Source organism: Monodelphis domestica, chromosome 4 (assembly GCF_027887165.1).
Source record: "Monodelphis domestica isolate mMonDom1 chromosome 4, mMonDom1.pri, whole genome shotgun sequence".
NCBI classification, from domain to species: Eukaryota; Metazoa; Chordata; class Mammalia; order Didelphimorphia; family Didelphidae; genus Monodelphis; species Monodelphis domestica.
The window spans coordinates 34,891,135-34,907,772 of NC_077230.1; the positions used below are offsets into that span (position 1 = coordinate 34,891,135).

At 35.2% G+C, this 16,638-nt stretch overlaps 1 long non-coding RNA gene across 1 annotated transcript; it reads left to right on the top strand.

Moving 5' to 3' along the window:
* Window positions 1-14,137, top strand: LOC130453629 (uncharacterized). Its single transcript, XR_008911065.1, has 4 exons — window positions 1-9,750; window positions 10,548-10,644; window positions 10,859-10,996; window positions 12,240-14,137. It is a non-coding gene; the product is annotated as an uncharacterized LOC130453629 (long non-coding RNA).
* The last annotated feature ends 2,501 nt before the right edge of the window (window positions 14,138-16,638 follow it).

Genomic DNA, 16,638 nt, shown 5'->3' on the forward strand with positions numbered 1-16,638 from the left:
TCTACTTTTGAGAGGGGAATGTTGAGATATTCCCCACTACTAATATTTTTATTTTATTTTTCCTTCTGTAACTTCTTTAATTCTTCCTTTATGAATATGGATGCTATGCCATTTGATGCATAAATGTTTAATAATGATATTGTTTTCATTATCTATCATACCTTTTATCGTTATGTACTTTCTTTCCTTATTTCCTTTGATCAGATCAGTCTGCTTTTGATTTGTCTGAAATCAGATTTGCTATCCTGGCTTTTATTACTTTATTTGAGGCATAGTATATGCTACTCGAGCCTCTTTTATTCTGTGTGTGTTGTCTCCATGTTTTAAATGTGTTTCTTGTGGGCAGAATAATGTGGTGTTCTGGTTTTTTTAAACAACTCTGCTATCCTTTTCTGTTTCATGTGTAAATTCAGCCCATTCATGAATCCACATACATCATTACTAATTGTGTTTTCATGCATCTTATTTTCCCCGTTTATTTTTCTCTTTCTCTCTTCTTAGCTTTTCCATGTTCACAGATGTTTTGTTATTGACTATCACCTCCCCCAATTCAACCCTCCTTTTTTGTTCACCCTCAATCCCTTATTCTCTCTAACCTCCTACTTCCCTATAGGGTAAGATAAGTTTCTACAGATGAATATGGCTGTTATTTCCTTTTTGAGCTAGTTCTGATGAGAGTAAGGTCCAATCAGAGTTAAAGCACATCTCCTCCACTGGATTTGCTGTTTATGTGCCTGTTAAGGAGAAATAGTTTGCCTCCTTCTGTAAAAAATAGACTCGAATACAGGACTACAATCCCCATGAGCCTTTGCTCCACTTCCCCAGAATGCCTTGTAATCTCACCTGGGCCGAGATGGAGAAGATATTTAAGCAAAGGCTTTTGAAGGGCTCGGCTTTTTGGACTTCCGTTTTTGGAGCAGAGGCGTCTCTTCCATGATATGAGGTTATTTTGTCTAGGCCTCTGGCCTAGGCACATGTTTCTTACTTGTATATTCTTAATCTTTAACCTTTAATAAACCTCTAAAAAATATATATTCCTTGCAGAGAGAAACTAATTTCTACCTGCCTCAGTCTCCCCATCTCCCCTAAATTTTAACTGTTACAGTTGGCGACCACTAGATTGGATGAGAACTTCTCAAAAAAAATTTTTAGCCTAGAGAATTTTTTTTAAAGCCAAGGTTCTCCGAGATGCTCTTTAGAAAACCATCTTGATCAGCTCCTGCCTGCGGCCCTCTCCGGCTCCTGCATCTGCTCCTGGCCTCTCACCTGGTGCCTGAGCTGTGCTCCAGCTCCCAGCCCGACACACCCCGGCAGTCTGTCTCTCACCCATCTGGCTTCCGACCCAGCCGGCTCATTACCCAGATCCTTGGAGCAGATTGCTGAGGACTCATTGCAACCAGCTGGTAACAGTATTGGCCACGTGGGCGGAGGGGAGAGACCAGAGGGAAAGGAGAACGGGCAATTTTCCCTTAGGCTAAGCCTCCACGTGGCTGGGGGTATTGGCTGCAGGGGTATCAGAGAGGGGAAAGAGAGAAAAGACTAGAGAGAAGAAACAGACTTTTCAAACAGAAACCTAAAAAGCAATGGGCTGTTTAAAAGGATTTTTGACTCTTCTGGCAATTTCATTGATTTTGCCTGCCTGTCTGGGAGCAGACTCAGCCAAAAGATTCAACTTTAACTTTGGGGAGGAAAATGGGTGGCCCAGCGAACTGGAAGCCAGGCCCAGAGACGGGAGGTCTCTAGTTAAAATCTGGCCTCCGATGCTTCCCAGCTATGGGGCCCTGGACGGATCCCTTGAACCCCGTAGCCTAGCCTTTACTACTCTACCTTCGGACAATAGACATTTAAATGGATAATTAAAAACAAACAAACAAGAAAAAACAACCCAAGGAACTTTGAAGAGACTAAAGGCTCTAAGGCATTTCAGACTCTAATGGTTTATTAAAAAATCTCTGTATTCTATTGCATTTTTTGTTTAAGGTTTAACTTTGTGATTTTAAGTTCATATATTACTGGATTGAATATTATTCTGTGAACTGAAGGTTGATTGAATTTATTTTGAATGTACTGAGTTTTGAAATTCTGTTGTTTTTCCCCTATAACTGTGTTGAACAAATATTGTTGTGAATAAGCCCATATATGAAAAAACAGCTTTTTTCTATTTTGCTGAGGATAGATGGACTTCAGAACTGGTTATAATTGTATTAACAACCTTTGGAATTTTAATGTGCTAAATACCTCAAATGATTTGATTTTAAGGGTTTTTTAAATATGATTTTGGAATTTTTTTAACAGTCTGGTTATTTTTGCCTGCCCCTACCACGAGGTAAGGCCCATTCTAGTAGCTGAAGTGAAATGTATTTTATAACCCCCAACCTTCCCACATGCGAATGGAAGTTGGGCAGTTAATTTCAGGGCAATTGTACCCTTGGGAAAAGCCTCCAAAAGGAGCACCCCTTTATTTATGCTCTTTAGCTCACTATTTTACTTCTACCAGAATGATATATAGATTTCTTGATTATGTTCTTAACCCAAGATGAGTTTTACTTTGTTTAAAAAATATGTTTAAATACCAAGGTTGAAGGATTGCTATGTTTGTAAAAATTGTGACAAATGTCCATAAATTCATAAGTTTTAAAAATGTCATACAGCAACTTATGTGAAATATGAAAGTGTGTTTGTTTGCTATTGTAATTAATTGGGCTATTGAGAATTTTGGGGATTTTGATATCTACATATTTGTACTACTGTATTTTTAAAAGATGAAAAATTGTTAACCTTGTTCAATTCATTTGCCCTCTACTCACAGTGATCATGGCCAGATACAAAGAGGAAATGGATCTCATTTTTTGGTGAGAAAGCCTTGCATTTTATATTTTCTTAACTGACACAGAGTGTCAATGGTTATAAGCTATATTTTTGAATTTTTTAAAGCTCTTTTATTGTTATATTTTTCTTGCATGTGCAATATACTTTTTCAGTTTTTAATTATTTTTTCTTTCCTTTTTATATTTGAAGCACATGTCACCAGTATTAAGATTTTCTTTAACCTTTTGATTTTCAGTGCTACAAGTTTAAGATACATTTGCTAATGCATGCCCTAAAAAGCTTGTGACTATGAAAATGATTCCACTAATTATTTAAATAAATTATGGGACTTTGCTTAATGATTCTGTCTGATTCCAGGACAAGAGCTACACACAAGAGCCATTTCATGGGGCCAAAGAAAGGCCAATCTAGGATGAATTGATGCACTTCTAAGCCAATACAAAGGTCTTGAACCTAGTGTGAAGACTCGAGGTTACTATGTTTAACATGTGTTAAGACATAGGCTTTCCTTGTATCTACACTCACTCTGAAGATACTCAAAGATGAGTATCCCCAAAAACCTTGGCTCCTACTTAGCTTCTATAATCTGGTCCCCTTTTCTGCCTCTCATAGTGTGGTACCTTTCTGTAGTCCTGGCGCTGATTGGGTAAATGCATCATTACTTAGATCATTTTGATTGGGCCCTGATTGAAGGACCTGTTATAGATTTATTTTTCTTCTACTTGGAATTTTTACACATAAGACTTTGATAGTCTATATTTTCATCCAGAAATTTTTCTTTTCTTTTGGATTTTCTGATGTCTTTTTTAATATCTCTTGCCAATTGATTCATATACCTCATACCTCAGCCATGCATCCCTAACCGATTCTGAATCTTTCAATCACCCACAACACGGGGGAATGTAAAAAATATCATTATTTAAATTGCAAAGTTTAAATTCCTTTTGAGAAGAATTTTAGGTGAAGAAGATGCTACCTCTCTGAATCCAGAACTGAACTGTTGGAGAAGCCACCATGAAGAAGCCTCCAGACCACAAGTTGCACAAAATTGAACTTTGGGTGTGGTTGATTGAACATTTATTTGTATGTATACTTTTATGCCAAAGGGGACTGCCCCCTAACGGCTTTTTGTCAATGTGTTCAGAAATTATTGGTTTTATTCTTTTTTCTCTTATCCTCACACTATTGTAATCTTTTAAGTTTATTATGTTTTTATGATCCTTTTGGGGAAAAATTAATTTTTCCACAAATGATCACACGGGGGGATGTAAAAAATAGACTCGAATACAGGACTACAATCCCCATGAGCCTTTGCTCCACTTCCCCAGAATGCCTTGTAATCTCACCTGGGCCGAGATCGAGAAGATATTTAAGCAAAGGCTTTTGAAGGGCTCGGCTTTTTGGACTTCCGTTTTTGGAGCAGAGGCGTCTCTTCCATGATGTGAGGTTATTTTGTCTAGGCCTCTGGCCTAGGCACATGTTTCTTACTTGTATATTCTTAATCTTTAACCTTTAATAAACCTCTAAAAAATATATATTCCTTGCAGAGAGAAACTAATTTCTACCTGCCTCAGTCTCCCCATCTCCCCTAAATTTTAACTGTTACACTTCTAGATCTCCTTTTCTCTCTTCTCCATTTATTCCTCTTTCCCATTCCCTCCCTTTTAATATCATCCCATCTTATTTAGCTTCCTTTCTTTGATGCATACCCCTTTTATTGCTCCAATATTAAGTATTTTAGATACTTTAATCTTAAGTATTATTTTCAATATTAAGTATTTTAGATTCTTTAGCTTTAGCTTGCCTTTGAAATATTATAGATGTCTTAATTATTTCAATGATCATCTTGCCAGGTATGAATGAACTCAATTCAACTTTTGCAAAACTATCAAGTATTCTTCTTCTCTTGAGTATTGAACTTAGTATCAAATTTTGCTTTCAACTTTTTTGCGTGAGAAAAGTCCGAAATTTCTCTATTTCATTAAAGAGCAATTGTTACCTTTTGGAAGATTAATCTTGGTTTTACTCAGTGTATAATTCTAGGTTTCAGTCCTAGAATCTACTTTTCAGAATGTCATATTCTGTGCCTTCCAGTCCTTTAATGTAAAAACTGCTATGTCCTGGAGAATCCTGACTATGGCTCCTCAATATTTAAAATGTTTCCTTCTGGCAGCTTCTACCACTTTTTCTGTGGCCTGGGAGTTCTAGAATTTGGTTATAGTAGTACTGGGGTATTTTATTTTGGGTTCTCTTTCAGGAAGAGATAGGTGGATTCTCTCTATTTCTATTTCCCCCTCTTGTTTGAGGATATCGTAATATTCCCTGATGACTTCTTTTACTATGGAATTCAGGATTTTCTTTTGATCGTGGTTTTCAGGTATTCTGATGATCCTTAGATGACTTCTCCTGGGTCTATTTTCTAGGCTGGTCATATTTACAATTGAAGTATTTCAGACTTTCTTCTTTTTTTTGTTAAATTTTGGATTTCGTTTTATTGTTTCTTGCTTATAGTTTCATTAACTTCCATCAGTCCAATTCTAATTTTAAGGAGTTTTCTTCTTTGAGTTCTTGGGTTTCCTTTTCTACTTGGCTGTCTTTTCTTTAAAGGGTTGTTTTCTTCATGTTTTGTTTCGTTTTGATTTTTATTGTTTTGGTTTTGGGTTGTTGTTTTTTTTTGGCCTCTATTCCCATTTGGTGGATTCAATTAATTAGGAAGTTTTTTTCTTCAATGATTTTTTCCCCCAGATATTGAGTTTTTCAATTAGTTCCCTTATATTTTTTAACTTCTTCCAGGGATTCTTTTTAAGATCTAAACTCCTTGCCCACTTTCTTTTGAGGCTTGACATGTCTCCTTTATGGCATTGTTGTCCTCTTCTGGGTCCATATATTGATCTTCCTTGTCACTAAAGTACCTTTCCCAGGTCAGTTTTTTCTTATTTTACTTGTTTTTCAATTTTTTCTTTCCTTTGTAACCATATTTATCTTTTGAGATCCTTCTCTGTTCCTGGAGTAAAAGGGTATATTGCTCTAAGATTACAGAGTACTCTTCTCTGGTATTTGGTGTAGGACTAGCTGCCCTTGTTCCTCATGGTTTGTCTGTCACGGAGACAGCAGTACTGGCATGTTCTGGGGTGGTTGGCAACTGTTTCATTCAACTATATTTAGCATAATGACTTACCAGTTCCCCCATTGTTTTGTGGGTTAGTCTGGTCCCCACTATGCTACTTCACTGCCCCTACCAAGTAGCCTGGGTGGAGAAGGCTCCCTGCTTTGATTTCTACTGCCCCAGGCTTTACCCCACCACATGTAAGTAAGCAAATTACTTCACTGTAGTTCTAGTTCCCCCTTCTTGCATCCCTGTAACCTCAAGATTCTTTTGCTATTTGGAAGTGGATAGTTCATTGTTAATTCTAGTTCCATCTTTACTCCTTTGGAGTCCCAAGGCTCTGATGTCACATGAGAGTTTGAAGGTTCCTTACCTTCTCTACCTGTATAGAGAGACTCAAGCTGGGTTCTAAGATCTGCCAGTACTATCAGATTGCTCTCTTCTCTTACCTAAAGTGAGATGTTGCTCCAGCTTTTCTTTGTTTTGAGGCAATTTGTTTTCTTTAGTTTTTGCATTGAGGAAATGGAGTGCCTTTTCTTCCTACATCTTATCTTTCAGCGTGCAACTTTTGTCTTCATGCAAAATCTGAATAAAACTGAAGAGGGCAGTTCTAAAGAGAGGAAGCTGCTGAGGTATCTATACACATAAATGCACATATACACATATGTACACATATATACATCCATATATACATATCTATATGTCTGTACATGTATGCATGTGTGAACATAGAATGGCTTCCGCATTTTAAAGATTTTTTTCATAGACATTGAAAATGTTTTTTTTTTACCAAGAATTCCTTGAGAGCAGAGATTGACTTTTTTGTCTTTTTCTGTATCCTTGGTGCTGTACCTGGAACACTTGAGGCACTTACTAATGATTGTTGACTTATTCAAAACCTAGAATTTATTTTTTTAAGATATATTATCTATATAAAGAAGAATGTGCATTTTTCAAAGACTTTCAAGTTTTTGAACTATAACACTAAAGGATGAGATAGAACACTTTATTATCCCTATTACTACAAGAGGAACCTAAGAATCAGAGATGATGATTACCTTTGGCTTATATGTTTCTGTGCCAAGAATAATCCCATGTGCCTTACCACCAAGTTTATACTCTGCCTGATTATAAGTAAATTTTCTAGGAAAAAGAAACATATAGACATACACACACACATACAGACAAAACACAAATACACATACAAATGGTATCTAGGCTGCTGCAAGAACTGAAGCTAGTGAGGGGGGAAAAGATTGCAAAAACAGAAAATTACTCATAAATTTATAAATTACCTATCGTTAAGATCAACGCTGCCATACTCTTAAGGGATGTGCATTATACAATGTCACATGTATCTGATATCTTTTAATGTAAAATACTCTCTGTAAGGCTTATTATCTTGTTTTATCTTCATGACAACTCTGTGGTGAAGGTTACATAAATAATACTTTCCAGATTTTACAGAAAACAAAAAAAAAAGGAAGATTCTGGGAAAAAGACAGTACTTGTTCAAGTACACCCAGCTAGTAAATGGACAAGCCAAGATTCTGTAGAAAGAATGCATTGTCACTTTAAAGATATATTACAGAATCCAAATTGTAAGAAGGAATGGAATACATTCTCTCCCTAGTTAATCTGTGTCACCCTAAGATTTTATTAAGAGTGGGACTCACTCTAATTCCCTACTTAAACTGAATGTGTAAATTCTAGCTTGAGTCTCTAGCTGCCTTTCTAATGAGATTCACCATCACCTTTGTCAGAGTTATGCAGAAAGTGAGGCAGGTCAAGATTCTTTTGAGAAAAGTGAGGTGGGGGAGGATTCAGTCTATTTCGCCTTCTGCAGATTTGACTATACCATTTACTAGCTGTTTGGAACTTTGAACAACTTACTTAACTACTCATGTTCTTTAAATCTCATATGAAAAGTATTACTGTGAGAACACCAATCTGACCTTTTGGTGTACATAGTTTCAAAGGAGAAATGCTTGGAAAAAATATTGGACAAATAAAATAATTAAATATTATATATACATTTACATATACATATACATATATACATATTTGGAAAAGAACGAGTTCTACATACCAACTAGTGAAGTTTCCAAAGAATACAGTTCTTTCAGAACAAAAATGACACAATAGAGAAAAGAGAAATGGATCCTATTTTGACTGTGGCAAAGGCTTAAAAGTACAGGTGAATTTGGAACAACAAATGCCCAGGTGCCAAGAAGAGGAAAAGATCATGAAAAAGTGGTTGTAATGGAACAGAGAGGATATTATGGAACAGTGATGATGTTATAAGCATCAGTGTTTGATATTAATAAACATTTTAATCACTGACATAGATGAAATAATAGATTCCATATGAAATTTGCAAATAATTTGTTTTAGCTATAATTTTCCCAAACCTAGTACTATGGAAAATATATTTTTGAATGTTTTAAATGAATATTACTTTAGATATATCTGTATCTATCTCTTTTGATCTATATGACTGTCCATTTAATTTAACTGTTGGCAAATAAGTTAGAGATGGCTTCCTTTCTTAGCTATAGATGTTAGACAACCTATATAGATGTTAGACAACCTATCTATATAGAAGGTTCATTAGAAATCACTTTCTTGGGTGTCATCATTTACCTGAATTTGTCTGGTATTGTGAATATGACAACTTTTGGAGCATCATTGCCATTGCTAACAGTAGGCAATCTGGTTCAGCCTTTTGAGTCTGGGGTGAATGAGTCACAGTGGGAAAGTGGATGATGCACATCAGGGGCTGTTATTTTTTTGGCTGCTGAGTACCATTATTATGGTGATATGTTCAGTTGGTGTTCAGGGAGGGTTAGAACCTCTACTGTGAGAGCTTGCTGAATGCTTTTCAGGGCTGCTTATCCCCGTTTGGTGTCTACCTCTTTCCCAGCTCTTACTTGTGGCTCCAAGCTATAGTTTTCAGCAGCAGGCTGTTAAAACTGTCCAGGCAGATGCGTTAAGCTTGGGTTTATGTCTAACCCTAGCCTTGTGAAGACCTCTCCTGCGAGAACAGATGGATGAGGCAATTTGTTTCAGTAGCCATGAAGGTGGCTGAAGCAAACACTTTCGAGTGCTTAAAACTTGGATGGCTATTAGAGACACTGACATCATTTAGGTGCATTTTCAGTCATCCTGACTTTTGTCTTGCCACAGGATTTAGATGACTCTGGAAGAAAGAGTGAGGCTGACAACTCTGGGCAACTCACTTAAATCCAATTCACACATAAGTTAAGATATTACCCTGTGATGTCACTGGTATTCTTTGAAATGAAGGGTCACCACCACCACCACCAATTGATGGAACATATTTTTTATTGACTGAATCATCCTTTTATCTTCTTAAATCTAGCTTTGTTTTAAACTGCCCTTGCAGCTGGCTAATATTTTCTTGTAGATTCCAGATGATCAGTTTTTCAGGAGGAAGCTCAAAAATTATCTATTTAATCCACTCATTTTGTAGGTGAGGAAAATGAAGCCCAGAGAATACATATAGATGACTAGCTCCCCTGCTAAGACTTCAAGTGTCTTGCCTCTAAATCCAATGCTCTATGTTCTTACCTCTGCATGATAATATAGAGGGTCATTAGCAATAGGAAGCAATTAAAGGTTGCTGTTGCCTCTGGTTAAACCTAGGAAGAAACTTATACTGTTCTACTCATTGAATTATTCATATTCTTAGATATCACAATTAAAAAAGAACCAGTAGAAGAATTAGTAGAAGAGGAGATCAGCAGTGGCAAACCTGCAATGGGAAAAGCTATAATGCAGTTTTCCTGGTTTTGGTAAGAGATGTGCTTTTTATAAATGGATAACAAAGTTCTTAACAGACAAAATAATTTATTTCTGCTGGATTTTACCCCATTGGCTACCATTTTGCAGTGTTTTTCCTTTATATAAAAGAACCTCATTATTTCTATATGGTTTCTCAGTTGTTCACATCTTCCTCAAATGGACTCTGGCATAGAGGTATCCAACTCACAACCTATGGATGTGGCCCCAAGAGATCCATTTCTTTTTGAGTTTGATAACACCAACATAGAGGAAAAAATATAGGACATAGAGTGTATCTAGGGTCAAATTGGAGCTTTGTCACTTCAACTTGTGTGATTGAGGTTATGTGATTTCTGATCAATACGTTTGAGATTTCTCATCTATATAAAATGAGGGGATGGCACAAGTTGACATCCAGTGTTACTTCCAAATCTACATCAGGGAAACTTCAACTCCTTACAAGACAAATCATGTATTAGTTGTGTTTAATGTAGAGGAGGAAGCGGTAGAGAGATGATACCATGCCACATGCACAAAACTTTTAACTTAATTGACTTCCATTTCTTGTTTGTTTCTTTTTTTTAACATAAAAGTCAAGTTAGGTTATACCTATTCTCTTCGATATATTCCAACATAGACATGTGCCCTATAAAAAACTAACGTTCCTTTAACATATGGCTTTATCTTTCTTATGGAATTGAAATTTATGAATTTTTATAGTGTGTTTCTCTTTAGGTAACTTTTTGCATCATAATAGAATGTATTTTGTGCTTTAATTATTTCCCTCTCAAATCTTGGATGATTCTAGCAATGTCCAAGGATACAATTGGAGGAACTTCTTTTGTTTTAAAAAACATGATAAACAAGTAAAGAATGTGCGCAAGCAGGAAGAAACTGACCTAAAGGTAAATTTTCATTATGTGAAATTTGTCATAAAGATTTATGTGTGTATCTCCATTTTAATTACTAGGGAATGAGCTTTTAACATAATCTCTAAGACCCTTTCGCAGTTTTCACTGTCAAGGGTTATATTAACATAGGCCAATCTAAGCTTTTAAATATTGTCTCTCTTGATCTCTAGCTATTTGATGACGCCTCTGCTTCTTTTATACCCCAAAGCTGCTGGTGTCTGACTGGACAGAAACTCAAGTTGGCCATTGGTTAAAGAGTATTGGAATGAAAAAATATATCCTGAAATTTGATTATAAAAGAATAAGAGGTCAAGAACTTCTTGAATTAGACAATGATGCATTAAAAGTAAGCTTCAGAATTGGCTCTTTATATATGCTACATACAATTATATATTAACTTCTTTTATGGTGGGCATTGGATGAAAAACAGTACAAATAATGGGATTCCTATATATGGCCCATTTGACAACCTTATGGTTTTAAGGAAAACATGTTAACTACCTTTTTGAATGTAGTTTCAAGAAATGTTTTTTAATGTGATTTGCTCCCCCTTTTTTTAGTATTCAGGCCATATTCCTTTTCATTTCTATTTATTTATTGAAACCTTATACCTTCCATCTTAGAATATATAACATGTAAGTTTCCAAAGAAAAAGAATTTTAAGGGGTGGGCAATGTGAGGCAAGTGACTGTCTCAGCATCATACTTCTAGGGGGTCACATTTGAAACCAGGTCCTCTTTTCTCTAGGTCTGGTTCTCAATCTATTGAGCCACCATTCTTTTTTTTTCTTTTTTTAGAATTCTATCTATTAACAAACACTGGAAAGCAGAAAAGAAATATTTTAATTTTGTACCAGGCAGATTAACTTCACTGAAACAGATTAAAAAACAGTAATCATGGGAAATGGCAAGCTTTCATTTCATTTATAGTAAATAAAATATCAATATTTTAAGCTTTAAATAGCAAATATTGGTTAGAATAACATCTTTGTCATTGACTAGAGGTACTAGAGAAATATGATAATTGACTACACAAAACCCTGAAATATATTCTACTTGGATTCATTTGCCACATAAGAAAATATTAGGAGGATTTTTTAAAATGTAGCTTCTTTCACAATTATTTCTAAAATGTTCCTAATGTATTCTATTTAAGTACCTCTAAGCTGTAAATTTCTGATATTCTGGGTTCTTCAATTTGAAGACAAATGAAAATTATGCAATTAAAAATAATAAAAAAATGTATAGTGTTTCAAATGCTACCATCTCTGGGCTCCCAACCAGTTAAGCAAATAAAAATTAATAGATGAGAAATGTAGCTTCAAGTATAATTATGATACCAATAAGAAGTACCAACACTCTTCTTAGAAAAGATAGTTTTTATGTGAATTCCTTAATGCCTTTTAGAGTTCTACAATGTAATTTTTTTACTTCATTCAGAGATATGGAATATTTTCCTAATGTTGTAAAATCTGAGTTCTTCAGAAATGATACTTAATTTAATGTTCAGGTTCATTATGTAAAGAGTTATAAAATATATTCATTTGAATGCATGCATGTAAAGTAACAGCTTTAATTTTTTTTCCAAAGTGCATTGGCATCACTAAGAAGAGAGATCGCAAGAAAATCCTTAAGGGAATTAAGAAAATTCAACAGACAGAAAAAAATTAATACAATCTAACAATTAAATATATCAAAAAGATAATTCTGGAAGATACAGCAAAAATGAGAAAAATATAATTACATGATATTTACCTTTACTCTACTACTTCAACATATTATTGAAACCTTCTGATTCTTCTGCCATGAATCTAGCACACATTTACTGAGGAGCAGTGATGGATGGAATGACCATATAAGCCAAGAGATTTTGGTGGACCACTGATCAAGGTCTTCCAAAGATGATCATTCATTCACTCATTTCTGCCTTAGCCTGAAAAAGAGCATCCTGTTTGTTGCACTCTGGATTCCTTTTTTATCTTTGGTCCTAGGCTTTTCAGCCTTTGTCTACCAATTCTTATGTTGTGTATACCTTACAGAATAATTACCATGATGTATATCCCCAATTAATTCACTATGCAATTTTGAAAATAAAAACTCTGTCTGCTCTTTGATGCCTACCTTCCATTAGGAGAGAAAGTTGATTTACCCCAATCCACATAGAATTGGGTCAGAAAAAAGAATATCAACGTTTGTTGCCCAAATAACAAAAATCAATCAGTAGAATTATAATCATAGAAAAAGAAAAAAAGAGCTGCAATCTCATAAAACTTTCATGACTCATTGACAGTATATATTGTTTTTTTTTTCAGAAAAATGGTTCAAATTATAAGAAATTTTCAGGAACTACAACTAAATTGTTAAATATACATAGAGGACAGTAACCTTATAGAATAATTCTTTGACAAGTAATTAAGAGGTCTGCAATTTGTTTTAAGTATATGCAATTTTAAACATTTTAGTGAATACCTCTGAGAGTCAGTAAAGTCATCTCTAAAATGAAAGCAACTACATTAGTTGATTGTTTCTAGCTCTATGGTTGTTTCTAGCTCTCATCTTATCAAGAATGTCTCCATGCCTCTGTCAGTATCTATTTTTACTTCTGCCTTTCTCTGTTTCTTAGAATAATTCAATAATGAAAACAACAAAGGAACAGGACATATTGAAAACAATGATTGTTCTATGTACTGTATGCCTGGGTCCAAATGTTGTATCTGAAGCTTGTTTACTATCTGTTACAATGAACTATCTCCTTGGTTTTTAGTTTCTTCATATGTGAATTGAAAGCATTGTTTTTGTAGTTGGGATTCAGCAATTTCTAACATAACTTCCTTTATGACACCATAACACAATCAAAATAATAATTAAAGGACTATAAGCAAAGTACACAATAAAGGGAGGCCCCTCAAACAACAAATTATATGATTTAAGTATAGGGTGATGGATAATGATGATAATAAAATAGCATAGCAAAATTTCTGCATTGATGATGCTTGGATGATTCTCACTGAAAAAATTATGTCCTAAAATTGACAGAGAGTTAAGATGAAGTAAGTGGACAGCACATTAAAAATAGAAAATCAATACACATGTTAGCTAAACCTAACATGTACAAAAACTTTTAATTAGAAAAGACACAGAGAAACAAAATGTTCCACAAAGTGGTAAACAAAATGAAAAACTGATTCTTCAAAAGTGCCAGAAAAAAGGTTAGATCTTGAGCCCTAACAAACCAAAAGTGATGTGGAATAAAATGTGAAATTGAATAAGAAACAAGAACAGGAATGTCAGAAGCCATAAAAATCATCCCTATATCTCCTTGATATTACTTGGTTGTATCCCAGATTACCTTTGTTTCCTGCCAAAACAAATGAAAACCCAAGAGACACATTACCTACCAGTAACCACATAAATGATCCAAATGTATGTAATACTCTTTACAAATCTGAAACAAACTAACTCAGAAAAGAGAACTGATCTCTGGAGAAAGTAACAAAAAATTATTCTTTCAAAAAGCGATCATTTTTTCCATATGAATTTTTTTCAGAAAATATAGTTTTTCCAGGTAACTTTAGGAATTATGAAGCAAGTAAGTTATAGACTAATTAATGCTATTCATACATACTGATTTTTTAAAAATAATATTTTATTTGATCCTTTCCAAGCATTATTCATTAAAGACAAAGATCATTTTCTTTTCCTCCCCGCACCCCCCATAGCCGACACGTGATTCCAGTTGGTGTCACATGTGTTCTTGATTCGAACCCATTTCCATATTGTCAATATTTCCATTAGAGTTTCGTTTAGAGTCTGTCCTCTGTCATGTCCCCTCAACTGCTGTAGTCAGGAATTTGCTTTTCTTCGGTGTTTCCACTCCCATAGTTTATCCTTTGCTTATGAATAGTGTTTTTTCTCCTAGATCCCTGCAGATTGTTTCGGGCCATTACACCACCAGCAATGGAGACCTCCATTACATTCAATTATACCACAGTGTATTAGTCTCTGTGTACAATGTTCTCCTGGTTCTGCTCCTCTCGCTCTGCATCACTTCCTGGAGGTTGTTCCAGTCTCCATGGAATTCCTCCACTTTATTATTCCTTTTTGCACAATAGTATTCCATCACCAACATATACCACAATTTGTTCAGCCATTCCCCAATTGAAGGGCATCCCCTCATTTTCCAATTTTTTTTTTCAGAAAATATAGTTTTTCCAGATAACTTTATAGGAATGATGAAGCAAGTAAGTTATAGACTAATTAATACTATTCATACATACTGATTTTTAAAAATTTCAATTAAATTCTTGGGGGGAAAGCTATATCAATTTAACCCCCAAAAGCATTGAAAATGATTTGATTTGGATATGTACCTGAGATGTAAAAATTTGACATTTGGAAAACAATTTATATGATTAAAATATTTAAAATGAGACACCCAAATCACATTTATCTCAACCAATATTTTAAGTCTTTGGCAAAGTAAAAAAACTCTATGGAGCAAAAGTATACAATTTTTGGAAAAAAACGGTTAAACAGTATCTTAATAGGAGTTGGCGGGTTTGACATAAGAAAATACCAGAAAATTAGTTGTTCAGTATGAGGAATGGAAAGGTGAAGTTGATCTAGTATATTTTATCTTACATAATTCCATATGAGTTATTAATGCCTTAAGGAGAGATAAAAAGATTTAAGGATATTAAATAAATTGTAGAGGAGAAAATATTAGATCCATTTCTTGATGATACTTACTTTAAAAAGTACAGGCAAATCAACCAAGCAACTGAGGCAGTATTTCCAGTAAGATTTCAAGCTACGAAATAGATTTAATAGTTCTATTTGTCAATCAGTCAGCCAGCCAATAAACCTTTATTAAGTCACTAACTTGACAGGAACAGTGATAAACACTGTGGCCAGGAAGGAAGGTCAAAGACAGTTCCTAGAGGTGAAGTGCTCAAAGATTATCGGGGGACACAATATGTAAAAATTTCACATAAACAAGCTGCTGAGAGCATGAGTTTGAAGTCAATCAACAGATAGAAAGAAGGGATCCTGCAGAAGGTGCATTTCAAAGTGGGTTTGTGAAGCTGCATGCTGAAGTTGGGGAGATCTGCAGCAGAGATGAGGGGGAAATCATTCTAGGCATGAGGAGACAGCCAAGAAAAATGCTTAGCCAGTTGATGAATCATCTTTTAAGGACAAGAAATGGACCAGAATCACTAGAAGACAAAAACATTTGAGTGATAAGAGCTTTTGGGTAGGACTGGAGAGTTAGGATCTAAGAAGAGTAAGTCTGTAAAGGTAGTCATGGGTGGGATGCTACAAGTCTTTTCTACATCCAATAATATTTCACAGATAACCTTGGAGGAATTAGGGAATCTCTGGGGCTTATGAAGAAAGGCAGACATGAGGAGAAGGGTACTCTGCAGGATTACTAGGATGCACTGGAGGGGAAGAGAGGCTTGTGGCAGGTAGAACAACCAGCAGCCTACTGGAGCAGTAGAAGACTTGCTCCAGGGTTTGGGCAGTGTGTCAGAAAAGGAAAAGGCATGAAGGAGATATGTTACAAAGGACAAATCAACTGGCATGCTTGGCAACTGATTGGATATGAGGAGTGCAGGCTGGGTTAGGTTGTGATTCTGGGGCACTGGGAGCATGGCAGTGCCCTCAACAATGAGAGAATTTAGAAAGAGGGAATAATTTAGATTATTTATTGAGAGGGAGGACTGAAAGGAGAGGAAGACATGTTCTGTTTTTATAAATATTGAGTTTCCGATATATATGGGACCAACCAAAAATTCCCAAATGAAAACAAGAAAAAAAGTTAAAAACTATCCCACTTTCACTGGAGCCACTTTGAAAACCAATGGCCAACGAGGTCCTTTTGTTGTCCTCTCCCAGGACAATACTCTTTAACAACTCTGCCCACTTCTGCTCCCAAAGAGATAAAAGAAAACCGTGCTTTAGGACATCGACAACATGAAGCAATAGT